The sequence below is a fragment of the Myotis lucifugus genome, unplaced genomic scaffold, assembly GCF_000147115.1.
Source record: "Myotis lucifugus unplaced genomic scaffold, Myoluc2.0 scaffold_1046, whole genome shotgun sequence".
NCBI lineage: Eukaryota > Metazoa > Chordata > Mammalia > Chiroptera > Vespertilionidae > Myotis > Myotis lucifugus.
Genome location: NW_005872094.1, coordinates 80,094 through 92,670, shown reverse-complemented (window position 1 = coordinate 92,670; position 12,577 = coordinate 80,094).

The following is a 12,577-nucleotide window of genomic DNA, read 5'->3' as shown; positions in this document are numbered from 1 at the left end:
CAGAGAGAGAGAGAGAAAGAGAGAGAGAGAGATCCTCAAGAGAGAGAGAGAGAGAGAGATCCTCAAGAGAGAGACACATCAATGGGTTGCCTCCCTTATGTGCCCTGACATGGCCTTAGGATTAAACCCACAACTGAGGTCTTTGCCCTTGACCATAATGGAACCAGGGACCATTTGCTCCTGGAGCCAAAGCTCTAACCACTGATTAACTGGCCAGGTCTTGCAGTCTTTCTTAAAACACAGGAATCCAATAGGGGCATCTTGGAAGCTGATTTTGGCTTTCTAAAGATGATTTCTTGAGATAGATTTATTGTAAATGTCCAAGGCTCCTTATTATCTCAAATTTTATTTCCTTTATTCCATATCCTGTCCCATTGTTGTGAATTTTGGCCAGATCCTCTGAAATTCTGTGGATGCTTATCATCAATTCTGCCTCTGTGTATGCCATTTACTCTGGGGTACTATCATTGTGGTGAGTATACTAAAGTACCTTACAGATACACTTTTAAGCAAAAGTGTAAGCCACTGTTCTTTTTATTTGCATGAAGTTCTGAAAATTTCCCTCTGTGTACAAAGCACCCATCGGAAGGCAGCCTGGGGCTCAAGGCAAACTGTGAGGCCTCCTGCAGAGAAGGTCAACTCTGTCCACAGGGCCCACAGTTCAGCCATAACCATGCTTTCTGATCCTGGTTGTCCAAACCAACCACAATGACTATCTTCAGTTTCCTGGTCAAAGAACTTGCTAAATTGTGGGTTCCACCCCAATAGGGGGCCTGTAGGAGGAAGCCTATCGATAATGATCTCTCATCATTGATATTTCTATATCTCTCCCTCTCTCTAACCTCTCTGAAATAAATTAAAACACTTTTTAATTTCTTTATTGATTAAGGTATTACATATATGTCCTCATCCCGCCATTACCCTCCCAGACACCTCTACTCCCTGTTGTCTGTGTCCATTGGTTAGGCTTATATGCATGCATACAAGTCCTTTGGTTGATCTCTCCTCCTTACCCCCACCCTCTCCTACCTTCCCTTTGAGGTTTGACAGTCTGATCAATGCTTCTCTATCTCTGGATCTGAATGCAATTTATAATCAACTAGTAGCCCGGTGCACAAAATTTTGTGCACTTGAGGGGGGGGTCCCTCAGCTATTAAACATTTATCAGCAAAACACTGACCACACTGGTGGTGGTGGTGGTCTTATCAGAATGTGTTATATTATGCAGATGAAAATCTATTTAAACAGATTTGATGTAGATATTTTCAAAGATGGAAGAATTGTCCCTGTCAACTATTTTAGTTGATTCATATCTTCACTAATTGTCATCATTGCAAAGTTTTCAGTCCCCATATGGATTGCTGGATATAATAGGTCATGCGCTATCCCTGTCCTTTGTAGCCTTTGTTACCTTAAGGACTCTAGCTTTCCATTTATATGTTTATGTATCAACTTACCGGCTTAAAAATGTAAGCTTTTAACACTGCTCTCTCTGTTCTGTATCCTTCCAATGAAAAGTGGAGTTGGGTTGCAGCACAGGAGAGAAATTCAGAAGGGGAATATTGAAGTAATGACTGCAGTAGGAGCAGAAGGAACCTATTTCCCTGGCCACAGGCGCTGGCGCCCTGGACCACAGGGCTGGCAGCTTCTCTGGGTGGCTGCAGCCTGGGACCTTAGGCGGGTGGCTTGTCCATCTCCTGGGCTGCGGCCAGCCGCAGGCGATGGCACCTGGACCAAAGGTGGGTGGCTTCTTCCTCTGGCGGCTTCTTCTCCTATGCTTCCAGGCGAGGAGCAGTCAGTTATGTGTATATGTGTGCATGCAAACATAGGCGTGTACATGTGTGTATGTGGAAATCTGCTGGGCAAGTCAAAACCATAGAAGAGTTGCCACCTATCTCTTGAATATTCCCGAGATATCCCCCACTTTTTTATTCTATCACTACTGGAGAGTCATTATTTGCAGCCAGCCAGCCAGTGACTCTCTCAGTGTCTATTTCTGACTTCTTCATTCCCTGTCTGTCTTCCAACCCCTAATCATATTTCCACCTGGATGCATCATTTTTACTCCCAAAATGCTGTATAGAGAAGGAGTCAGGATTCTGTCTTCCCATGAATAGTACTCAGTAGGTCGACGCTCAAACACTGAGCAACACCACCAGGGCCCAGCAGCATATTTTGAAGACAAGGGCATAGGTAGGACCATGTTGACTGTGTTGGCTGAAATATCTCCAAATATCTTGACGTCAGGGCAGCCATTACCCTGAGTAAACCAGTAAGGCAAAAGTGAGAAGAAGGAATTAAAATTGAGATCACTTTTTTTTTAATGTCTTTTCTTTTTTTAAAAAAATAGTTTATTGATTTTTTACAGAGAGGAAGGGAGAGAGATAGAGAGTTAGAAACATCGATGAGAGAGAAACATCGATCAGCTGCCTCCTGCACACCCCCCCACTGGGGATGTGCCCGCAACCCAGGTACATGCCCTTAACCGGAATCGAACCTGGGACCCTTCAGTCTGCAGGCCGACGCTCTATCCACTGAGCCAAACTGGTTTTGGCAAGATCACTTTTAAAATAAAAATTGCTGAGGTCCCTGCTGCCACCATAGTGAGGACAGGGTGATAGCATGTTCTGGCTGGCAGGCAGGGGACATGGCCTCCAAGACCCCTCAGAGTTGTCCCTGGTGCAGGCAGTCTGCCAAGAGGAGAGGGACAAGTGCCAGGGAGGAGACACAGACAAGCCCTTGATTGTTGTCACAGTTTGTGCTCTCGTCACCCTTGGACACACACATACACACACAGCTCTAGACTCCTGACCCCTTGCTCAGGCCCGAGAGAAGCACAGCCCATTCAGTTGCATCTGGTCCTCTTGGTTAGCTCAGTCCTGTGATGCTCACCAGGGCAGCTGCCTCAGGAAAGTCCCTAGAGCTGGGACCCGTGACAGGCGAGGCTTTTCTGACTTTGGATTTCTACAAACAGGTCACTCGGGAGGTTGCATGGTGCTAGAACGATATCCCTAGAGTTGGGAGTCAGTCAGCCCCCAGTTCAAGCCTCACTGTGACTTCTAACTGGCTATGTTGTCTTGGGCCAGTGAGCCACTCCGTGAGGAGCTGAAGCCCAAACCAAGAGTGCCTTAGGATGCGACCTGTGAGATGCATTTTGGAACCACACACATCCACTAGTTGAGGGCAAGCATAGGTGGGCGATAAATACACCTGTTTGACAAAAACCAATGAGAGTTTTCTAAGGGAATCAATGGGCTGTCTACCTGCATGTATATGTACATGTGAGTGTATGTGTGCATATGCAAACATGTAAACATATTCCCTCCTCTTCCTCTGGTTGGTTGATAAACATTTGGCTGGATGCCTCCTGCTCAAGGTTTGTCTGACATTTTCTGATTTTCTCACTTTGCTGTTCTCCCCAGGGAGAGCCCCTGTGCTGCCACAGGTGATCCCACCCTCTCTGCAGGCAGACCTCAGCCCTGAGCTGTCACTTGGATATTTCCCACCCCCAGATCACACAGTTCCCTGGCCAGGGTAGAGGTGGGGCCCTGGCACTCCATGTGATATGGTTTGGGATGACCCCTCAGCAACAGGAGCCCATGGTACTGCCCAGGGGCCCCAATAGCTGAGCTTGGTTGGTTATGTGAGTGAAACATTAGAGTTGGAAGCAGCTGAGGGAGTGATGGACATGACATGGGAAAGAGAGCGGGAGACCCAACAAGGGCCTGGATGACAGCGACAGAGGTGATGAGAGGAGGAGCACGGAGGCTTTGGTGCGGGGGGGGGGGCGGGGGGGGATGGTGAATAGTTTTCTGAGCATTTTGTGTTGGAGGTGTCTAGGGACATCCAAGCTGGAAACAGATCTGGAGGTTCCCAGGAGAGGCTGGGGCTAGAGGTGTTTGAAGCATTCTGGGAAGATTGCAATGAGTGTGAGATTAACTGGGTCTGGAGGCAGGGGTGGGGGGTCATAGAGAATTAGGTGCACCCTGAAGGGACCCATGAAGAAGCTAGACCACAAAGAAATGGTGTAGCTAGTGTTGAGGCTGAGGGAAGGGAGGTTCAAAAAGGAAAGTTACTGGGGTGAATGCCTAGAGGTGCCATGGGGCTGAGGATTTGCAGGAGGCAGACAGACCAGTTGATAAGCCCTTGCCAAGACCCAAGGACAAGGGTGTTGGGGGGACCTGTGATGAGAACAGTCAGCTAAAATGGGCAGGCAGATTGCATACCCATTCTCACATTCAGGGGAGCGATCACCTGTGGGAAGTGAAGAGAGGAGGGGTCCAGCCTGCACCATAGGCTTTTTGGCTTCTGTGATTGACAGCTGGTGTGAGTGGATAAGTAGGGAGCCCAGAGAAGCCAGGGAGAGTGGAGGAAGCCTGCAGGGAGGGCAGGGGGTCTAAAGGGAGCTGACCTCAGACCTGAAGCTCAATAGCAGTCCGTGCTAGGGGACCAGGTGTGTCAGCCCTGCAGAGGGGGAGGAGGCGGCCTCCGTGGTGGAACACGGGAGAGAGCACACAGGAAGCTTTAAATGAGTGTTTGAGGGAGGAATTAAGCAGTGACAGAGAAAATGGCAAGTGTGAGCGCTGAAGACCTGTCCCAGAGGAGAGAGCATCATGGGACAGAGGCTGAGAGCCCCAAGGGGTGACTGGCCAGTGTCAGATTCTGCAAGTCAAAGGCGCAGGGGAGGAAGCCTGCAGGTGCTACTGCTAAGTTTGGCTCAAAGCATTGGGGAGGGCAGCTCAGCTGAGTGGGCAGCTCCCCCAGCTGCAGGACCTCAGGAAAGAATGGGGAAGGAAGTGACAGGAGGCAACTTACAGGAGAGGTTTGGTGAGGAAGGAAGGGGACATGCAGGTGGCAGCTGGACCGAACACCATTAGATTAGGTCAAGAGGGGATCTCTGCCTGCCTTCCTCCCTGCCTCCTTCTCCTGACACTTCCTGGTTGAATGGCTTTGGAAAAATCCAATGGATCACTTTACACTGACCTCCTATTGTGATATAAATCTCCTATAAAAATGCGATTCAACTAATAGGAGTGTAAAATAAACGCTGTTGCATGGTAAAGAGGAAACCTCGCTTTCCCAAGCTCTCACCTCCTGGCAAAGGGAGCTGGTGGATTCCAGGGGCCGGGGAGACTGGGGGGATGAGCAGGGACCCCGGAGACCCAACGCCCCAACAGTGCTGCCAGTGATGAGCGGTGAGGAAAACTACGACTCAATTCTACAACATCTCATTTTATTACAAACCCGTCCTTGTGTTCCAGAATCAATGGCTACTTAATACAAAATTCAAAGCACTCAGAAAATGGACCATGTTAACATTTCTTTCTCAGTAGTTTAGCTCAAATGGAGAAAATCCTTATAGAACCCAAATCACCAGGTTTAGTACATCCCACAATGAGCACCTTTAGTAAGCAAGAGGAAAAAAAATGTGTCAGGGACCCGGCCAAATAGACACAGCAGCAGGTGAGACTCCCAATGCAAACACATGACTCCCTATAGAACATTCATAGAGTGTCCGCACAACAAAGGTACACAGAGATCAGACTCCCGATAAACATGAATGACTCCCTTTGGAATATAAACATGGAGTGTCCCCAAGATTGGTATGAAGAGGTCACACTCCTGATAAAATGAATGACTCCCTATGGGATGTAAACATTGGGTGGTCCAAAAAATGTGCACACAGTGAAAAGAAATAATAAATCAACTCCTGAAGGACAAGAATGACTGCCTTTTGAACGTAAATATAGGGTGCCCCCCTCTAATGTACACACAGGTAAGAATCCGGAGAAAAAAATTAGTCCCAATGGAACAGAAAGTAGAATTCCAAAAAAATGTGCACACACTTTAACAGCTGATAACTCACTGAATTTTCACCCATTTTCAAGTTTAACTGATTGGAAAAAATGGGTGAAGCCAAACTAAGATTTGAATGAAGACAATTTCTCCACTAGGCTTTTTATGGGGATACATAAAAGATAAAGTTGACAATAGACAACACATAACGGTTGAGGAATACAGGGCAGCTAAGTTAAGAGATATGTACAAACAACAAACCAAAGGAACGATTCTTATTGTTTGCACCTCCATCCCTTGCCTTATTTCTGGTCCAGGCACTGCTGCCGAGGAAGCATTGGAATGGCAAACACTACGAATCACTGTGTACTGTTTGTTCACATCTTCTGTCAACAGCAGCCCTGATGCCTGGATGTGGCCCTTTCTGTGCCAGACACCTCATCCATTATGTGTCCCCAAAAGAACGTCCAGAGGATACATCTTCATTGTTCAAAGTTCAGTCTGGCTTCATCCATTACATTAAATCTGTTAACACTGAAATGGAGTGAAAATTGAGTTATCAGCTGTTGAAGTGTGTTTATATTTGGGGGGACACCCTGTAGTATATATATTTGGGGGACACCTCAAAGCGCATATGTCTCACAAGTGTGAACAAGTGTATGTAATATATTACATTTTGTTCCTACCCTTGGAAGTCACTCAGAAATAATAAATCAAAGTGTCATCCTCAGTGGGGGACACTGGGGCACTGCAGCCACTTTCCAAATCAGGCTGCACCTGCCTCTCCCACATGTTCCCCTCTGCACACTGTGGACACTTGCTGGGAGGGGGCGGGCAAGGCTTTTCAGTGCCCCATCACCCAGGCGGGCAGACCCAGTGTTTATCGAAGAGTGGCCCAGGAGCCAGCTGGAGAGAAGCAAAGCCTGAGGCCACCTGCCTGGAAGACCGCCCTGGCCTGAAGGATGTGGAAAGCAGGCCTGGCTTGGCAAAGCTCTAGGTTAACCATGAGCCTGACTCCACGGTCCACCCAGGGCCTCCAGGTCTTTATGGTTTGGCTGGTCTGGGCTTCTCCTGGACCATCAGGCTTCTGGGAGAGGAAGTCAAGTTTCTGGATCAGGAGGGCCCAGCCCTGAGAGAATGCATGCATGTATTTGCTCACCAGCGCATGCACACGCACATGCATATACGCACACATACTTTAATGGAAGTGAAGTAGCTAACACATGTCCTAAGGGGCATGCTCACATGGTGTCTGCCTCTGGAAAGGCGGTTTGTCATTGCCTTGTGAGCATCCCCAGGTCAAAGTGGATTTGTTGAAAAGATACCAGTGGCTGGAGATAGAGACAGGAGCTTCACATATGGGGTGTGACCCTTAGGGCTGGCGCAGCATTGTCACTAACAGAACAAATGGAAGCAGCACGGGAACCCTTTCCTCCTTCTACAGCCATTCTGGGTACTGCAGGCAGACAGGAGAGGAGGCCATTGTCTTCAGAAGGTGTGTTGGTAGTTTGAAGGCTCCAGATCTGCTTTGGGGTCAGGAGGAGGGGGCCACTATGGGTCCTCTGGCCTTTCAGCATGGGTCATTGATGATCTTTATGATTTTTCTTTTTTATGGTTTAGGTATTTGTTTTTTCATTTGGTTTTTCTCTGTGGGTTTTTCATAAATGAGGGAGGTTATTTGGTGGAGGAACTGGTAAAAGGAAGGAAATCTCCAGTATCTGGAAAAGGGAGAACCTATTTTGAAGGGGGTGGGATGTTCAAGGACGATGAGGACTGAAAGTGTTTCAACACAGCCGGGCGGGCCGCTGGACACTTGTCTTTGTTCTTCCCTTTGTTCTTTTTGCGCCAAGTGGCTAAATGGTTATCCCCAGATCACCAGGAGAAGAAGAAAAGAAGAAAACAACACAAAACAGCTAATAAATGAATTGAAGAACAACAAGTGACTCTACATTGGCTAAATGTACTTGGGAAATCAGAATCCTGTCCAGCCCAGGAGAGATGGAAACAATCCCCAAGGGACAACCAGAATCAGGACTTGGTGAATGATTTTGGCTCTGACTCCATCTAATTAATTCAGTGGCAACCTTGTGCCAATGCTTTACTTAGCAAGTGAGGAGAAGTCTATATTGCTCTAGGAGATGATGCATTAGATCATTTTTCAATTTCAATGTGTTAAATTTTGAAATACGGATGTTTATTAATTTAGGACTTGGCTTTTGTCACTCATTCTTTTTTGAAAATATGTTTTTATTGATTTCAGAGAGAGGAAGGGAGAGGGAGAAAGAAATACAAAGATCAATGATGTTTCTATCATTGATCAGCTGCAACCTGCATGTCCTGTCCTGGGAATTAAGCCCACAGCCCAGGCACGTGCCCGGACTAAATCCCAACTGTTACCTCCCGGGTCATGGAATGATGCTCAACCAACTGAGTTACACCAGCTGGGCTTACTCATCCATTTTTATGACAGGTTTCCTGACACCTTGGCTCACACACCCTAACTCCTGCTCCTGTTCAAAGACTTTGGAACACTTAATGGTATGTTTCTGCAGTAAAATGGGCTATCTCAACTACTCACTAATATATTTTTTTTGGAAATCCTCACTGGAGGGTATTTTTCACATTGACTTTTAGAGAGAATGTGGAAGGGCGAGAGTAGGTGGAGATAGAGAGAGAAACATCTATGTGAGAGTTTCACATCCACTGGTTGCTCCTCGCATGAATCCCAACTGAGGACCGGGATCAAACCTGCAACCGAGGCACATGCCCTTGACCAGGAATCAAACCCGTGCCCCTTCATTCTGTGGGTTGGCGCTCTATCCACTGAGCCAAATCCGGCCAGGGATAACTAATAATTATTTTTAAAAAATATATTTTATTGATTCTTTACAGAGAGGAAGGGAGAGGGATAGAGTCAGAAACATCGATGAGAGAGAAACACGGATGAGCTGCCTCCAGCACACTCCCCACTGAGTATGTGCCCACAACCAAGGTACATGCCCTTGACCGGGATCGAACCCAGGACCCTCAAGTCCACAGGTTGACGCTCAATCCGCTGAGCCAAACCGGTCAGGGCACTAATAATTCTTATACATGTAACATAACCTCTTATAGAAGGATACCTTTGAAAATAATGGAAGTACCTACCTCTGCCAAAATGGCTAGGGCTCTACCACTTTTTGATGACAAAACACTCAACATCAAGAATGATTCCCGTTCAGCTCTGGTTTTGCTCTGTGGACAGAGCACAGGCCTGTGGACTAAAAGGTCCCAGGTTTGATTTAGGTCGAGGGCACATGCCTGGGTTGCAGGCTCCAACCCAGTAGAGGGCATGCAGGAGCAGCCAATCAATAATTCTTTCTCATTATTTATGTTTCTATCTCTGTCCCTTTCCCTTCCTCTCTGAAATCAATAACAATATATATTCAAAAAGAATTATTCCTGTTTAGATCAATATGCATCCTCTACTCTAAACCTCCACTTGATGACCTTTAAATTATAGTCTGACAATTGGTCTAATGTTCTGAGCATGTCATGTGCATGATCATAACTGATTCACCAGATTTCTGATTGAGGATTCAAGTTCATACATAGAAGAACCTCCGTTACTTCTTTCCCCCATCGCCACCTGCTGACCACAGCTCACACCAAAGGATGAGGACCCACTACTCAATGCTGGGGCCACAGGCTGGTTCAGCATCTTCAGAGACGAAAGCAGCTTGAAGTGCAGGTAGTGCTCACAGGGGTTAAAGTTCAGGCACCATCATCTGTCAGACCCAGGTTGGGATCCCAGCTCCAACACTTATTCTCTGGGCCAGGGCTTCACCCTGTCAATCCTCACTTTCCCAGCTCTGAAAAGGGGATAGGGATCATGCCTACCTCACCCGCAGTTAGGACTAAATGTGGTAGATAAAGCGGGTCAAATCCCTAAAGTGGACTGAGCCCAGGAAGCACCATTGCACGGCTGCCATTACTATTATTTACCACTCACCTGCTCATTCATGCATCCAAATGACAGTTTGGATCTGTCAAGCATTTTTTTTCTCTGAAAGGTTTGCTAACTCAATTAGGCTAATTATATTCATTAAGGCAATTTATACAATAACAGAAGTTGAGGTAATAAATGTCACAACATTTAAGGATCCAGTATGAAAACAGCAGGCTAAAGCACCCCTCTAGATAAAACAAATGTTAATAAGCTTCATTATCATTTACCTGCATGTGAGCATTTGACCTAATTCACCTGCTGTAAAGACTGGGAATGCACGCATTAGTCCCCAAACAGTGGGCATGTGTGTGCACACTTCCTTTTTGCATCTCCAGTGACACACCAAAAGTTGAAGTGGTGAATGCCACCCAGAAAGGCTTGTGCACATGTCACACTCAGAAGGAGGCTTGTCACCCTCCCTAGATCTTGTCAGGTACTGTAATGCCAGCCGCTGTGAGCACATGAGTCTCAGGCTTGGCCCTGGTCTTTAGAAGGCTCTAGTGTCTGCGTTATCTCTATGGAGATCCGCACTGTACATCCCAGGACCTACCAACTATATGTGATGGGCAAGGCTCCTCATGCTAGCAGAACTACATTGTTCTGGGACAAAAGTGTCCAACATTGACAAGGGTTTATATTTTATATTTGGTTGTTCACATACCTAAGGGAAGGCACACCCCCTTCCGGCTCCTACACTCATGTGCACACCCAGCACACCATCCTCTTGGTGCTGCCCTGTCCATGGAGGAGACCTGAGATCCTCCCCTTTCTTTCCCACTTACAGCTCAGTCACCCCTCTTACATTTTGGAGGTGGCGCGCTGGGGGCATCTTGCTCTTCCACCCAGTATGAGCATGATGGGGTAGCCTCCAGGGGCCCAGGACGGCTGTCTCGGGTTCGTTGTGTTGGATCTCCAGAACCGTTGTTTTTGGGTTTGAAGAATTTGATGAAGGATCTGGCTCTAGACCACCACTTTTTCCTACAGGAAGTAGAGTTTTAGGACATTACCAACCCTCAATGTCCCTCCAGATGGGCAAGTGGCTGTTCATTTGGGGTTCAGACGGATGGTGCTCTTCTCCAGCACCACCATGTTCATATGTGGGTCTCAGGAGGTGGAACACTATTGGCAGTGAATTCACACAGACCCAGGGATGGTAGAAGCGTTCATTGTGGCAGAAACCCACACTAGCCTCTTGGGAAATGGAACTTCAAATACAACAATCAGGTTTATCACTGGCCCTAATCAGAGTATGTACAGGATTACAACCAATCGATGTGTCTCTCCCACTGATGTTTCTCTCCCCCGCCTCCTTGCTTTCTACTCTCTCTAAATATCAATGAAAAAATGTCCTCAAATGAGGTTAAGAAAATAAAAAGAAATAAATGAAAACAGTGAATTTAAAGGGTAAGTAAAACATTGCAGCTAACTGGAAATGGGGGCATTTGAATAGAATAAGAACTACATGTGGGTTCTAATCCTGGCTCTGCCACAGACCAGCACAGTGCTTTCACAAATTACTTAATTCCCTCATAGATGCCTCATTTCCCTGTCAACAGAAGGGTCAGGCAGAAGGTGAAAGATCCTGTGGTTCTGAGATTTCAACAGAGAGGTCTTACAGGATTCATGGTGATATGACCTCTAGGCTGGGCTGGGACAGGACAATCTGAAGGCCCAGCTCATGGGGCTCAGACCCGCACCAGAAGAAGCCCTGCTGTATGGAGCAGACCAGCAGTCTTGGGGACAAAGACGGCCCGCCACCGGGGCTGATAAACTGCAAGAAGGGAACGTGTTTGTGAACCACCCTGGGGTCCAGAGACTCCAGAGGAATGTAGGGAATACCTAGAGGTCCCTGTAATTGAAGACCCTGGGTGCTAGGCAGGTGTCTGGCCCATGATTCCTTCCCAAAACAGAAACATGGTTTTCTAGGTCCTGAAACCTGGAGACACAAACTGAGAGTCCTGCTTTAGTGGCTTTAAACCACAGAGTCTCTGCCCCTTAAACAGGCTCATGACCAGCTGGTTTTGCCATCCCTCCTAGGATAACCCTGAGTATGGAGGGCGGGACCAAAAGAAACTCTAAATTCTTTCAGTGCTGGGAGAGACATGCACACAGGGGACCGGCCATAGAGAGGAAGATGGGGGCCCCACAAACTGGCCACTGCTGTACATGGCTACAGCTTTCCCCACTCGTGAAAGAGCAAACTTTCTGTTCTGTGCTTAAGTTATTGCCATTAAATCAAACTCACTTCTGTGGAACAGGACCCCAAGACTCATAGGAACCCACAAATGTTTCCTCTTCCTCTTCTATGATTGTCGGTAAGAAATTTACATTTTCCCTGTAAATAGACGAGAAAGAAAAACAATCTGGTTTTTAAAATAAAACATGTAAATCGACTCATCGGCCCAGCGTGGGACCAGGCCCAGAAGGGCCGGCATTTTCCTAGGATTCAGACAACACGGTGCTCATGGCCTTACTGATTTCTGACTCGGGAATATGGGGATGGAAGCACGTGACATGGGTCCGGGAACCCTAACACGTCGATGAGACCTGCTGAAGCAAAAGGATCAGGCTGAATGTCATCTCAGGAGAGCAAGCCCTGAACCATGTGAAACTCAGGGTCGGAAACCCGTGGGCCTTGACAGCTCAGACCCCGGTTTCCTTGCTGGAAAATGAGTCCTCAGGATCAAGGCAGCTGCTCAGACTCTGTCGGTCATGAAGCTGCCGAGGTCCCACTAATACGAGGAAATTTCCACCAGTTCATCGTGAAGTAAGCACCCCGTTAGAAGTGATGGC